Raw genomic sequence first — 13,325 nt, forward strand, 5'->3', positions numbered from 1 at the left:
AGTCCACCTATTCTTGGGATAAGAGTATGTAATTCTGACTTGCCATTAATACCTTTGTTCCCCTACTGCCCCCCAAAACCCCACATTTCTAAAAAAAAAAAACTAAGAGTTTCTGCAAGAGGTCAAATTTGTGACTATTCTTTAATGCTAACAACCTTATTTTCTAGAGGCCTGAGGCGTGGTGGGTGTATGCTAATTTGAGGGATAAAGATTTAGAATGTACTGAATAGATATGCCCGGATTATTTCCTAAACTGTGAGTCTCCTGAAAAAAAACTTTTTTTTATTCTTTTGACCTTAATCTAATATTTAGTTGAAAAGCAATATCCCCATGTAATATGGGAATTTAAATTACATTTGAGTTCATAATCAGAGATTCCTGGGATGGAGACAGCAGGTGACAAACAGTTTCCTTCTGCTTTCAGCTAAGCTGACTCCTCCTACAATATTGTGTTCAGTTCCTGGCACTACATTTTAACAGAAACAGGGACAAATTCAAGTGCATTGGGAAGAGAGTGATTTAAATGGTGAGGGAACAAAAAGCTGTGTCAGATGAGAGACAAATGAAGAAAAAAGGGATGCTTACTTTAGGGGAGGAGACAACTCACAGGGCATGGTAGACATTTTTAAATAATGAAAAAAATTTCTTGCAGAAGAGCTGTGAGCATTATTGTGTTGCCCAAAGCGTAATGAGAAAAGGATCAAGAGGCAATTTAGTGATGAAGAAGGTCAAAACTGTCCAAAGATGGAATCATCTGTTGGGGGAGCTAAGAGGCCCAATCACTGGAGATCTTCACGAACATTATTTTGAAAGAATTCTAAATCAGATCATGGTTGGATTCAACATCCTGCAAAATCCTTTACACAATTGCTAAGAGCTTTGAACTGCTTCAGAGCCCCCTGTGCTGTCATCTCTGGGAGTCATCGGATGTGCTCCCACATGTGCTTATAACACAGGCCCTTCTTTCCTGCCAATGCCTCCCAGGGCCAGAGTTGTGCCTCTGTGCCAAAGCCACTGTGCTGCTGACTCCCACCCCCTTCCACTGCCACTGAACTGTCAACTCCCTCCGCATGGCAATGGCTGACTTCTTCCCCCTTTTGTGATACACTGTACAATTGCTGTCAATCCAGAACCCTATAATGTCAAATATATTTTTATGGGCAAATAGCTGTTAGTTCTAAGTCATGGACGTTTCCCCCCTTGGACTTAACAGCAGCCTACAGGGGCTTGAGTTGGAATAATCAGGGAGCAACAGATTTTATGTCTTGCTTACAACCACCTTTATCCAGAGTGATGTGCTCATTGTCCTTAAGTACATATTCTTCTAGGTCTCCATTCTTCTTTTTTCTTTAAGGTCCATTCTTCACAGGACACTCCTTGGCCCCTCACTGAAATATCCCTGCTCCTCCCTAAGGGCATACCTGACATTCTGAATCCCAGATTAGACAAAGCTGTGGCCTTGTCTTCTTCCCTTTCTGTATCTGCCCCCATCCTACATGATTCCATGAGTGTGGAGTGAGAGCAAAAAATTAGGAAAGTAAAGATAACAAATGAAAAAATACTTCAGAGGAGGGAAGGGTAAAGAACAACGCGTTGTGGATGGCTTAATTATAATTTTTACGTGAATTTAAAAAAATTTCAAAATGTTGTTTATACTACTAAATAGCATGACTGAAAGAAGTACTCATGTAATTTAGCGCTAACAATGTAAATGGTCATCCTCCACAAGATTTCACTGATGAAAACCTAGCCTATATATCAGGAACAAATATCCAGCAGCTTTCTGGTAGTATTTGCAAAACAATTTTTATTACTCATTCAATGCTAATTATGCATTTTGAGAGTCAAATTCAGAATAAATTATGTATACATTATGTAAAGATATTTACACACACAGCCTGTGTATCAGTCGATACTCTCCAACTCACGAGTTAAGAAGCAACTTGCTGTGCATGTTCTTGGCAAAGTTAGGCTGAGGGTAAATGGGGGAGAAAGCGTATGTTTGCCCCTTCCTCTGAACGAGTAGAGAGATAACTGTATTTAGCTCTTCCATCTGAACCTTCCTCAGAGGTGCATAAGTCCCTAGGGATGCAGTTTTGGAAGAAGTTGGGGGGTGGGCAGAGACAGCCAACTCTTTGAATTCTTATGTATTCTTCAGAACATCCTTCAGTGGGGCTCTTTCTCTTACCTTTCAAAGAGAGAGGGAGGAATGATGGGCATCAGTAAGAAAGTTAATACTCAGTTCACTCTATCCGTAAATCTCCAAAGGACTCAGGCATTTGTTTTGATTCCTGAGGCCAATCTAGTATAAGTTGAGCATAGCATGAGATTGCATATATAAACTATTAAGCAAATGCAAATGGAACAACCAGGGGCAGTGTGTCAGCTATGATCGAAAGCCCAAAGCTTATAACCTGGGTCAAAGTGGAGACGGTGAGCAACAGCATGAGTAAAGGAAGTCACTCGAGTTAGCAAGTCCAAGGCAGGTGGACAAACAGGAATCTAGTGTCAAACTATCTTCGTGAATGTGGAGTTCAGCTGACAAAGAGGCCAGGCGAGTGCGCAGCTATGGAGGTGAATAACTTGCATCACTCTTCAGGAAAGAACTCGCCTATCAGATGCAAGGGGATTAGTTAGCTGACAGCTTCCAGCTATAAGTGCCTTTAGGACCCATCTTACATTTTGAGTCCGGGACACGCTCTTCCCGGGCAGTCTTAGCAAATGAGCACGCATGATGGAAGCATTAGGATCTGGCCATTTCTGCCCAGTGTGGAAGTGCTTTGCGGGCAATGTCTGTTCTGGGGCTTTGGTTAGGCTGGACAGGCCTTCCTCAGAGCTGCACTGCAGCCTGAGACTCTTCCCACCCAACCCTTCCTCCTTCCTCCCTCCTTTCACCGTGTCAAACCTGCATAGTAGCCTGAAGGATGTCACTGTCTACTCCTGCTACTTTCCTCTATTTTTTTTCATAGATAAATAGTTAAATCTCTTCCACTCGTAACTACATCTTGGTGTCTGCTTTCTGGAAGACTCAGCTGATTACAGGAGGGATGCCAGTGTTCCAAGACACTGCACGAACACCATCTCTACCAGTAAGATAAATCACTGACTGGGGGCCCTGACACTTGGCTTCTCTCATGATACCGCCTTTTCATTTGCCCTTGGTTTGAATGGGAATCCCAGAGAACCCAAGGAAATTGTTCATCGATAGCGTACTTATAGTAAGTCCTGGTCAACAGAAAAAAATATAACAGAATAGACACAAGTGAAAGGAGCACAAGAATCTTTATTCTTCTCCGTTCACAAAAATTGTGCCCTCCCATGAATATGTGAATGTACTAAACACCACCGTTATGCATTTTAAGTTGGTGAATTGTATGGCCTGTGAACTACATCTTGATAAAAGTGTCCTTAAAAAACTGTACATTTCCAAGTAGACAAGGAAATACCAAGATGACTGTAGAGGAAGATAAAGGCAATAAGATAGAGAGTAAATACTTTCTTTTTTTCACTTTGGCCATATATAAAGAGATTTCATAGTGTTTCTTCATGCAGAGAGGGCCAGAGGGTTCATAAAGCTCTGGGAAATATTCATTAATATACTTTCTGAATTTAAATTGAACAGAAATAGTGAACAGCTTATGCATTCTTTGAAATGGCTGTTAAAATGAATGACATGGAACAATTACATCTACTTCCCCAAGTTATGGGATTTGAGGAAATGGCAGTTGAACAAGTTGGTGTATTCATTCATTTGACCAACATGAAGGGGGTGCCTACTCTTCATCCTAAGTATGGTCTCTTGAGCCCTTGAGTAGCTCACAGCAAACTAGGGGACGTAGGCTTTTAAACAGTCTAGGATGCAGGGACACACACTGCGAGACTGCGAGACTGTTTGCAAGAAAAAGTGGCAAAGTCCAGAGAGATAATAGCATCAGACTTGAGGGTGATGTGACCTGCTACTTAGCAAAGCACTAGGAAGAGTCGTAGCTCATACCTGTGTGACAGTTGTTTTGTTTCAAGCTCTATTTAAGTTGATTATATGTGTTAACTCATTTAATCTTCCCTCTTACCCTATGTAAGTATCAGCTGTTAAAATAAGCCCCACTAGTAGACAAAGAATCTGAGCTAGTGAGACGATAAGTACCTTGTCCATCATCACAGCGTGGGAGAAGTAGAGCCAGGATCGTAAATCCGGACGGCCCACTTCCAGAGGATCCCTGTACTGCATTAAGATGGGCAAAATCAGAGCAAGGCTTTCCTTTGTTCTGTCTTTGTCTGCTTCAGAGGTTTTGCTAAGTTTGAAATGTTTTTTACTTATTGTACTAATAACAGTATAATAACTTTAACGAAGAAAACCTTATCTATAATCTCATTGCTCAACGAATCTCTGACTCTTACATATCATTATTCTTTCCTTTGTTCTGATGATAGTCTTTTCCAGAGCAGATTCTCCCTATCTTATGGTGTCTAAAGATGGCTCCTCTGAACCACCTTTCCTTTTTTCCATTCCCGGCCTATGCTCACTCGAGACCCTTTAGCCATATCTCAGCACCTACTCAAGCTCCTCTGTATTTCTGGGGAAGTTGGAGGCAACAGCCCATTTCAGCAGCGAGTGGGACTCCTGGACCCACAAAAACTACCGCAGCAGTAGCGTCTTTGATATGTAGGGGACTTGAGGGAACATCATCATCAGAGAGCAGAGAGCATGTGTATTAGTTACCTATTGCTGCCTGAGAAGTTACCCTCAAAAGTTAGTGGCTGAAAACAACAAACATTATTGTCTCAAGGTTCAGGAGTGGCTTAGCTGGATGTTTCTGTCTCAGGGTCTTTTATGAGGTTGCACTGCAACCTTGTTGAGCAAGTTTGCAGCATCTGAAGGCTTGACTAAGGTGGATCTCCTTCAGAGTTTCCTCACGTGGGTGTCAGTGGGAGATGTCAACTTCTAGTCCATCGGCCTCTCTGTAGGGTTGCTTCCAATACATCAGCTAGCTTCCCTCAGTGTGAATGATGAGAGTGAGAGAACCAGCAAGCCACCAAGATGGAAGTCCTACTATCTTTTATATACTAATCTCGGAAGTGAGGTACTATCGCTTCTTATCATTTATTAGCCAGCCCTAACATGATGTGGGAGGGGACTACCCTAGGATGTGAATACCTGAGGCAAGGGTCATTAGGGCCATCTTAGAGACTGACTCCCATACTTAGGCAGGGGCCAGGGGTGGAGGAAGAGCCAGACTTCTGTGTCTGCATCTTAACTTATGGGAATGGTGTCCACTGATGTTTTGCAGTGTGCAGCATATGTAACCACACATAGCAGCCCAGGTGGCAGTCCCTCACCAGGTGGCAAAATCAGGGGTATTTGTCCTCAGCACTCTTCCATTACCTGTTAGGAATTCACTTATTTATTCATTCAACAAACATTTTTTTATTAAGTTTAAAATTTTAATTCCAGTATAGTTAACATACAATACTATATCAGTTTCAGGGGTATAATATAGTGATTCAACAATCCTATACATTACTCAGTGCTCATCATGGTGAGTGTGCTCTTAATACCCATCATCTTTTTTACCTACCCTCACCTACCTCCCCTCTGGTAACCCTCTGTTGCATCAAACATTTTTAAAACACCTGTAACATGCGTCTGTATTGATAATGTACTGAGTAATGGGGTCCTAGGGTCTCAGCCTAACAGGGCTTTGATTTTCCCACATCTGTGTTTTTCTTCTGGATTTCCAAGACATTCAGAGTGACCACAGAGTGCCCTACAGCCCCTTTCAAGCAAAAGATTATTGTCTTTTATCCCATTTTCACAGGGTCCTAATCTTTGGTAAACTTAAGCTAATAATGATATTTCCTTCAGGGGGCACAATCCAAATATTTCACAGTCCTTGACCACTGGGTGCCTAATAAGAGTGGAAACAGCCTAAACAAGGGCTGGCTCTACCAGTATGATGCATTTTTTGCTGAAATCCAGTCCAGTTACCCTCAGAGAGGTCTTTTCTAGCACAGCCCAGTCATGCTAGAAAACTAATTGTGACTCTACCTACTCATGAAGTTGGCAGTAACAAAAGTTATAAGATGAGCCCTACAAAAATTATTCCTGTTTGCCAATGCTAGGGGTAAAATGTAGGCAATATATTGAAGTCCAGAAATAAGAAGTATAGGAAAGGAGTGAGTTCATGATGATGGATTGATGGACCAGAGCAGGAAATACAAGGCAGGTAAGCTATTTGTTTTGGAGACGGAATTTGAGTCTTAGGGGAGAGGACTTGAGAAAAATCAAGTGAAATCTGTTAGTAACACTGGACTCATGTTAATGTGTTCTGAATTTCACAGACTCCAGAGCCAAACTGCTGATTTCAAATCCCAGCTCTGCTACTCACTACCTATGTGACAGTGGGCAAGTGACTTAATCTCTCTGAGCTTCAATGTTCTCATCTGTACATCGGAGTTGACTGAATGAAACCAATCTTCTGGGGTGTTTGTGAGCTAGTATATATAAAGTACTTGAACTTTGCCTGGTATAAACTAAGAACACACTAAGCGCTAATTATTATTATTGGAGAAATTAAAACAATGTCTATTGTGTAATCAACAGAGGTCAAGTTCATTCACTGCACCAATATTTATTGAATATATATAGCAATGAACCTCAGACAACAAAATCCTTGTTCCCAAGGTACTTATATGTGGAGCAGGGAGGGAGGGAGGAGCAGGGGAGAAATAGAAGACTAAAATAAACAAATAAGTAAAAATATACTATTTTAGAATTTATTATGATGATCATGCAAAAAAGAAAGCATAGTAGGGGTTATAGGAAATGCTGGAGGTGGGGAGAGGTGAAGGGAAAAAGGTTCTAGAGACAGGAGATTGTTAAGTCAGAAGCGTTGAGGCTGAGTAATGTTTGGTGTGTCCCATTCTGGCTGGAGGGAGATGAGGATAGGGTGAAGTTGTACAATGTGAGGTCAGAGGGGTCCTAGTTGAGGGTAGTGGGCAGATCATGTAGGGCCGTGCAGTCATTGTAAGAAATTTGTCTGTTGCTCTAGGATGGAAAGCCATTGGAGGTTTTGAGAAGACGAGAGACCTAGATTTTAAAGGACAACTTAGACTATTGTACGTTGGGATGGAGGGTGGGGGGAATGGAGGGATAGTAGGTAGTCAGGTAGGAGTGTCTTGTTGAGAGATGATGGTAGCTTGGGTTAGGGTATTAGCTGTGGGGAGGGAAGTGGGAAGAAGTGGATACTTTTCAGGGTGTATTCAAAAATTTAAGGCAGAGGCAACAGAATTTGCAGATGAATTGGATGTAGCTCTTAAAACAAAGAGAAAGGTCAAAAATAGGGAAGTTTTGTGAGGACAGGGATTTTTCTCTTTTATTCAATGTCATATCCCAACCAACTATACAATGCCTATTACTCAACAGGCATTCCCTGACTTAATGAAAAGGACAATTCTGATTTGTATTATATCCTTAACTTCCTAAGTTCAGTAAATACTATACAACAGTGAAAACAACTGCAGATAAATGCAGTATTGTTCTTTGCTGTAACAGAAGAGTGCTTTGTTATAAAATATTCATTAGAAACAAACAAAACCCAACAGGATATCCACCTGAGTACATTTAAGAGTTCTCTGTTTGGAGAAAAGCATAGAGACCTAGAAAATGGGGATTCCATCATCTATCTTCACCAAACCATTACAAAATGCACTAATACACAGTCAAATGAAAATATTAAAATACACATATTTAACGATGTAAAATAAATTTTTCACACATTCAAGACAATCTATCAAATGTTCTATTTTGGTCATATTCTAATACTAAAAAGCAAATTTTGTGCATTATGTCATCTCTTTCTGCTAATATATTGCACCATGTGAGAGGTATATATGGCTATATAATTGATAAGAATCTCAGAATATGCTAATTGGTAGTCTTCCAATACATATTTTAGAGTCTAAGGGCAACAGGGCCTGTTGATACCCTTGAGTGATGCATAGAAGAAATACACAAGAGCACACCCACTTTTTACTCAGTAGTGATTTATGGAGGTTGGAAGCCAATACCTGCTTTTGCCAGTTTTCAGGGATGCGATGAAGTAATAGTTTTTGAAGAAAGCATTTGATTTAAGGATTTTCAGTTCGAGACACATGTATGGATCTTGACTTGCTCCTGTCCTCAGGGGTCTTATTGCACTGATTTCTTTAGGCTGTTTGAGTTGAGCTGGACTCTATGGAGGCTATCTGCAGCCACTTTCCCCACATACGGTGCCAGCTCCAGAGTATGTCACATATATAGCGACAGGTCCTATATAGGAGAGGTCTAGGAGCAGCAATAGCAATCATTTGGCAAAAGGAGCTAGGGTTGGAGGTGGGAGAAATTTTGTGGAAGCTGAGTTTGCATGACAGGCGTGGGTTCTTTTTTTTTTTTTATGGTTATTTGGGGTGAAGATTATAGGGGAACATGACGTTCCCTCAGGTCACCCACAGCACTGCTACTGTTCCCATTGCCTTTAACTGGGCATTAAGGCAGCTCCCACTCGCTCTTTCACCTCTCTCCCAAATATCCTCCTCCTTTCTCCTCTCTCCCGAATATCCCAGGGTTAAAATGGCTTGGAGCTCTTAGCTACCGTGTACATTCTAGGCCAGGACAACCCAAAAGGCAGAAGGATTTTACTGTTGCAGTGTAGGGTAGAATCTGGGTTAGCCTTCGCGAACTTTCCAGGCTAGTGCGAAGTTTTCTCATCTTGGGTGCATGTGGGAACCAAGCGTCTGAGTTTTTGGTTAATATGTCAACAGGGTCAGTCCCTGTAGTTACTTTGCGAACACTGTGAGGCAAGTGTGAAGCCCACGGCTGCAGTGGCTGGGGGTAAAACGCCGCACCCAGCTTGGTCTTAGGGCAATTCCCCTTCCCCACCCCCCAGCCAGCATTGCCCTTTAATGCGCGTGCCCGTCAAGGTCCCAGCGTCCCTTCCCCTCAAGTCGCCTCGTTAGCCTCTGTTTCCCTCTCCTCTCCTGGTCCCTGCCTTTCCTTTTCCGTGGGACAGCCCTCGCCCACCCCCGCCACGGCTCACTCGCGGGACTCGACTGTCACTTTACTTTTCCGTGCCGCCTCCCCGCCCCCTCGCCAGGCCGGCCGGGCAGTTAGCCCGTGCGCGCGCCCGCCACCGCCCCCTCGCGGCCACGCGCCGAGAGGAGGCGGGGCGGAGCGGGCTTGGGGTGCCGGGAGGCGCGCGGCGCTGCACGGCCGACGTGGGGCTCGCGCTCTCGCGGTCTCTCCCGGGCGGGCACACGGGCACGCGCACTCGCGGGCGCGCGCGCGGACGGCCGGGCGGAGGCAGCGTCTCGCGGAGGCGGTGGCTTCACTTTCCAGGAGTCAGGGGCGGCCGCAGCAGCAGCCGCGGGCAGCAGCCTCGGGAGCCGGAGCTGGAACGGCCGCGGGCAGCGGCGGCGGCGCTGAGGGTGAGTCCGGGCGGGCGCGAGCGCGGCGGGGACAGGCGTGGCCGGGCGGCCGGGTGCGTGGTGCGCGGGTCCGGCTTTCGGTGACAAGACCGTCTGCGGGGACACCCCGTCCTCGGCCCTCCCAGAGCCCCCCCTTCGCCCCCCGCCTCCGCAGCCCTCTTTCGCAGCGCTTGGGCTCTAGCCCGTGACCTGCGCAGACGCCCCTCCCTCAGGTATTCGCCCGGGCCTCGCCGGTGCTCCCCCACTCCAGTCCCCGGCGTCCTCCCTCTAGCTGGCGTCCCCCCTCTATTGGGCGTCCCCCCCCCAACCTCCTCTCCACGTCGCAGGTCTCTCCTTACACCAATTGCGCCCTAGTTCTCTCCTTCTCTGCTCCCCAGCGTGCCCCATTCTCGGCGCCCCCTCCCGCGAGCCTCCTGCCCCTGTTTCTCGCCCTTTCCACCCCTCCCCCTCCTTCCTATCTCCCCCCCACCCCCGCCCGCCTCGTCCCTGCCTGTCCATCTTCTACCCCCTTCCGTTCTCAGTTCCCCATCCTTCGCCACCCTTCCAGCCCCTTTGCTTTCCCAGCCGCATCCTGGAACTAAGTCTTTGCAAAAGTACTGGATAAATGTCACGGTGGAAAGTGCCCGGCTTGATCTTTTGCTATTTTCCCTAATTGCATAATTGCTGCACATGGTGTCTCTCTGGCGAGTGCCGGGTCTGGCGCCGCCACCGAACCCCGTGGCCCTCCTGGAGAAGACCTTGTGGGGTGTGTTTGTGTATGCCCGGGTGTTGTATTGGTCTTTTGTGAAGCCTAGCGCTTGTCACAGTTTGGAGCCGAAGCCCATTTTTCTCTGGTCTCTTCTCTGCAGCCCCCACTGGCCTGGTTTGAAACTGGATTCCCTCTGCCCTCCTTCCCCCACTTCTCCCCCTCTCTTCTCTCATAATGTTTTGATCCTTTTGCCCTTTACCATTTCTAATGAAGATAAAGCGTAGCTTCTTGTGGGTTTTTTTTTTTTTCCCCACGACCAACCAGAAATGTCCAATCCATCTTCCCTTAAGGAAATTAAGGCCGCTTTAGAAAGACATCATCCTGTGCTCGGTGGCTGTTAGACCTATTTGCATGTTTTCAAGATTCATCGTTTTGTATTGTGTATTCTTGAGAGTTTACTGAAATATTTTTATTTGAAAGTACAAAAGAAAGTGCTAGGGTTTACCTTCAGATTATCTAGCGCTTTGGAAAGATTTTAAGGTCTTCTTAGTTTTTTTTTTTTTTTTTTTTTTTTTTTTTTATTCCTGATTCTTTAAAAAGTATGTTTCTGTATATGTGATAATTCAGTCTGGACCTTGCAATTTAAATGATTGTCTCAGCGGTTTGGACGCTCTGGCTCTTTAGTGTTTTTGCATATGGGCTGATGCTGACGATAGTGTTTAATGTCATAGCCCATTATATCTCCCCCAGAACACAGCGCCTTTTCTTCAAAAATTGTATTTTATTTTACATTTTAGGTAAGTTCAGAAATCTGAGTAGGAAGACAAATAAGATATCAAAAGACAGGATTAAGCGTTTTCCTGTTGTAAAAGCTCAAATGAACATTTGCTTTTGCAGTTTTATACCATGAGATACAGTTATAAGGCTTATCTGGACAGTAGTTGGATTTATGAAGTGACTATAGTTGCTTTTACGTTATCAGTTATATTTATAACCGAATCATTTCATTTTTATGGAACATGTGAGTTTCATTTATTATGTTGCTGATTTCCAGGACTGCATGTAATTACGACATAGAGTACACAGCTATAATACAAGATTATTTTGTGTGTTGAAGAAGAAACAACATCCAAACTTTTAATGTAACATGTTTGAGGAAAAGTCCACCTTTCTATTTTATGTTTAGAAACCAAGATTTACTTTGAGTCCATAATAAAAATAGAAATTGGGATATCTTATTAGCTTTGAAACTATCATTGAAGAAGAACACTATGTTTATAACTCTGGAATTTAAGTTTATCTTCCTTCTATGATTCGATCAAATTAGCTAAGTAGGAATTAATCTTAAAGATAATTTAAAAACGCTGATTTAGAAGATAACTTTAAAGACTTTTAATTCATGACTTTTTATTCATTTGTATTTTGGAAAGACAAAACAATTTCATACTTATACCTAATTAAAATGCTTGTAGACTGCTTTTTCTTCATAAAAATTAGTTGTCACCTGAGTGGTACAGTAATTGTTTTCCAATACTTTTTTCTGTACTTAGGCATTTAAAAACCAAAATCAGTGGAAATTTGCCTTACTCTTGATATTTGAAAAAGAAACGAAAACTTTGTTTCTCAAAGTTTCTGTAGTGGTTATTAGTGGTCTCAGATGAATTTCTTATCCGTAGGTTAAGATTCAGATGAAATAAAGTTGTCTTAGGTCAAAAGTGGAAATGAACTATTTTTCTTTATTGTGAAACTATAGAAATTATACCTTTATTTATTTGGGTTTCTTTTTTTATGGAAAGGAGCCAAACTTGAGTATATCATCATATGATTTCTATGTATAAAATTAAAAGTTGGGCAAGACATGGTATTAGAAGTTAGGGTAGTGACAGGAGGTGATGAATATGCTGTATTTCTTGGTCTGGATACTGGTAACACAAGTGTGTTCAGTTCGTGACAGTTCATTGGCCAACACTCAACATTTGTGTACTTTTTTGTCTATATGGTACACTTCAAGAATTTTTCTTCAACCAAGGATTTCCTCTAATACTTATCCTCTGTTGGCCTTCTTTTAGTATCCACATATTCAAATACTTCCCCATTCAATTCTTGATCTGTCAGTTCTCTAGACTCCCAGCGGCCAAACACACTGAGACTCAAATCCATTTTGTTAATAACCACTTTATGGAGATGTATTCCACATACTGCAAAACTCACTGTTTCAAAGTATACAGTATACTAAGTGGTCTTAGTGTATATTTACAAGGATGTGCAACCGTCACAACTCTCTGATTTTAGAACATTTTCAGCACCTCAGAAAAGAAACTCCATACCTATTAGCACTCACTCCCTACTTGGATATTTTTAATAGTTTTTTTTTTCTTAATTTAATTTAGTTAGTTAGTAATCTCTACACCCAGTGTGGGGCTTGAACTCACAACCCGGAGATGAAGAGTTGCATGTTCTACCAACTGAGCCAGCCAGGGAGCTCCATAATAGTATTTTTTCATAATTCTCTGGAGAGATTAGTCTTCTGATATTCTGGAGTGGTGTTTGAAAGTTGAGTTTGGCTCAGATTGAGTCATTGAGTAATCTTTCGAGTAATTATATACTCATAGCATTATTATTGTGCAAATGTACATAAATAAGAACATTGAGAAGAATGTGTAGCTTTATAACTAATGTGAGATAGAACTGAAATTCTAGGCATAGATTATTAAACTGAAGGACCAAGTTCAGTAAAAAAGAATTTTATTTCATTTAGGCTTCTGTATATTTTTCATACAATGGGTTGCTTCTGGTTTAAGATGTATAAAATGATTTCTCATTCATTTCACATTTCTTAAAATATTGCCAACAGCATTTTGCTATATCCAAGGACCTTTCCCTGAGAATTGTTCTCTTTCTCACTTCCATGCGCATCTGCTCTAACACGCTTTTATGTACATACTTATAAGATTTTGAACTTCTGATATATTTTAACTGAAAGAAGCTGGAAAAAAAAATCAATGTTAAATCCAAGGATAAGAATTAAAGTGAAATAAAAATGAAAAAAAAAAAGCAAGAAATATATGTTAGGACTGTTACAGCTAGACTTGAAACATACTGGTATAAAATTTCAGTATTCTATTAAGTGACTTTAGTGCTCATAAAAGATGTCACAGCTGTGGAGACTGATGAT

At 42.4% G+C, this 13,325-nt stretch overlaps 1 protein-coding gene across 7 annotated transcripts in view; it reads left to right on the forward strand.

Moving 5' to 3' along the window:
- The first annotated feature begins 9,211 nt into the window (after positions 1 to 9,211).
- The window catches only part of UBE2E2 (ubiquitin conjugating enzyme E2 E2), a 371,623-nt gene continuing 367,509 nt past the window's right edge, over positions 9,212 to 13,325 (forward strand). The window contains exon 1 of one of the 7 annotated variants that reach the window (XM_027040964.2): positions 9,212 to 9,462. The gene's annotated coding sequence lies outside the window, so the exon portion shown is untranslated. The remainder of the gene's footprint in view (positions 9,463 to 13,325) is intronic. The other 6 variants (XM_053221513.1, XR_008298020.1, XR_008298019.1 and 3 more) reach the window with 6 other exon arrangements.

This window comes from Acinonyx jubatus, chromosome C2, assembly GCF_027475565.1.
Source record: "Acinonyx jubatus isolate Ajub_Pintada_27869175 chromosome C2, VMU_Ajub_asm_v1.0, whole genome shotgun sequence".
NCBI classification, from domain to species: Eukaryota; Metazoa; Chordata; class Mammalia; order Carnivora; family Felidae; genus Acinonyx; species Acinonyx jubatus.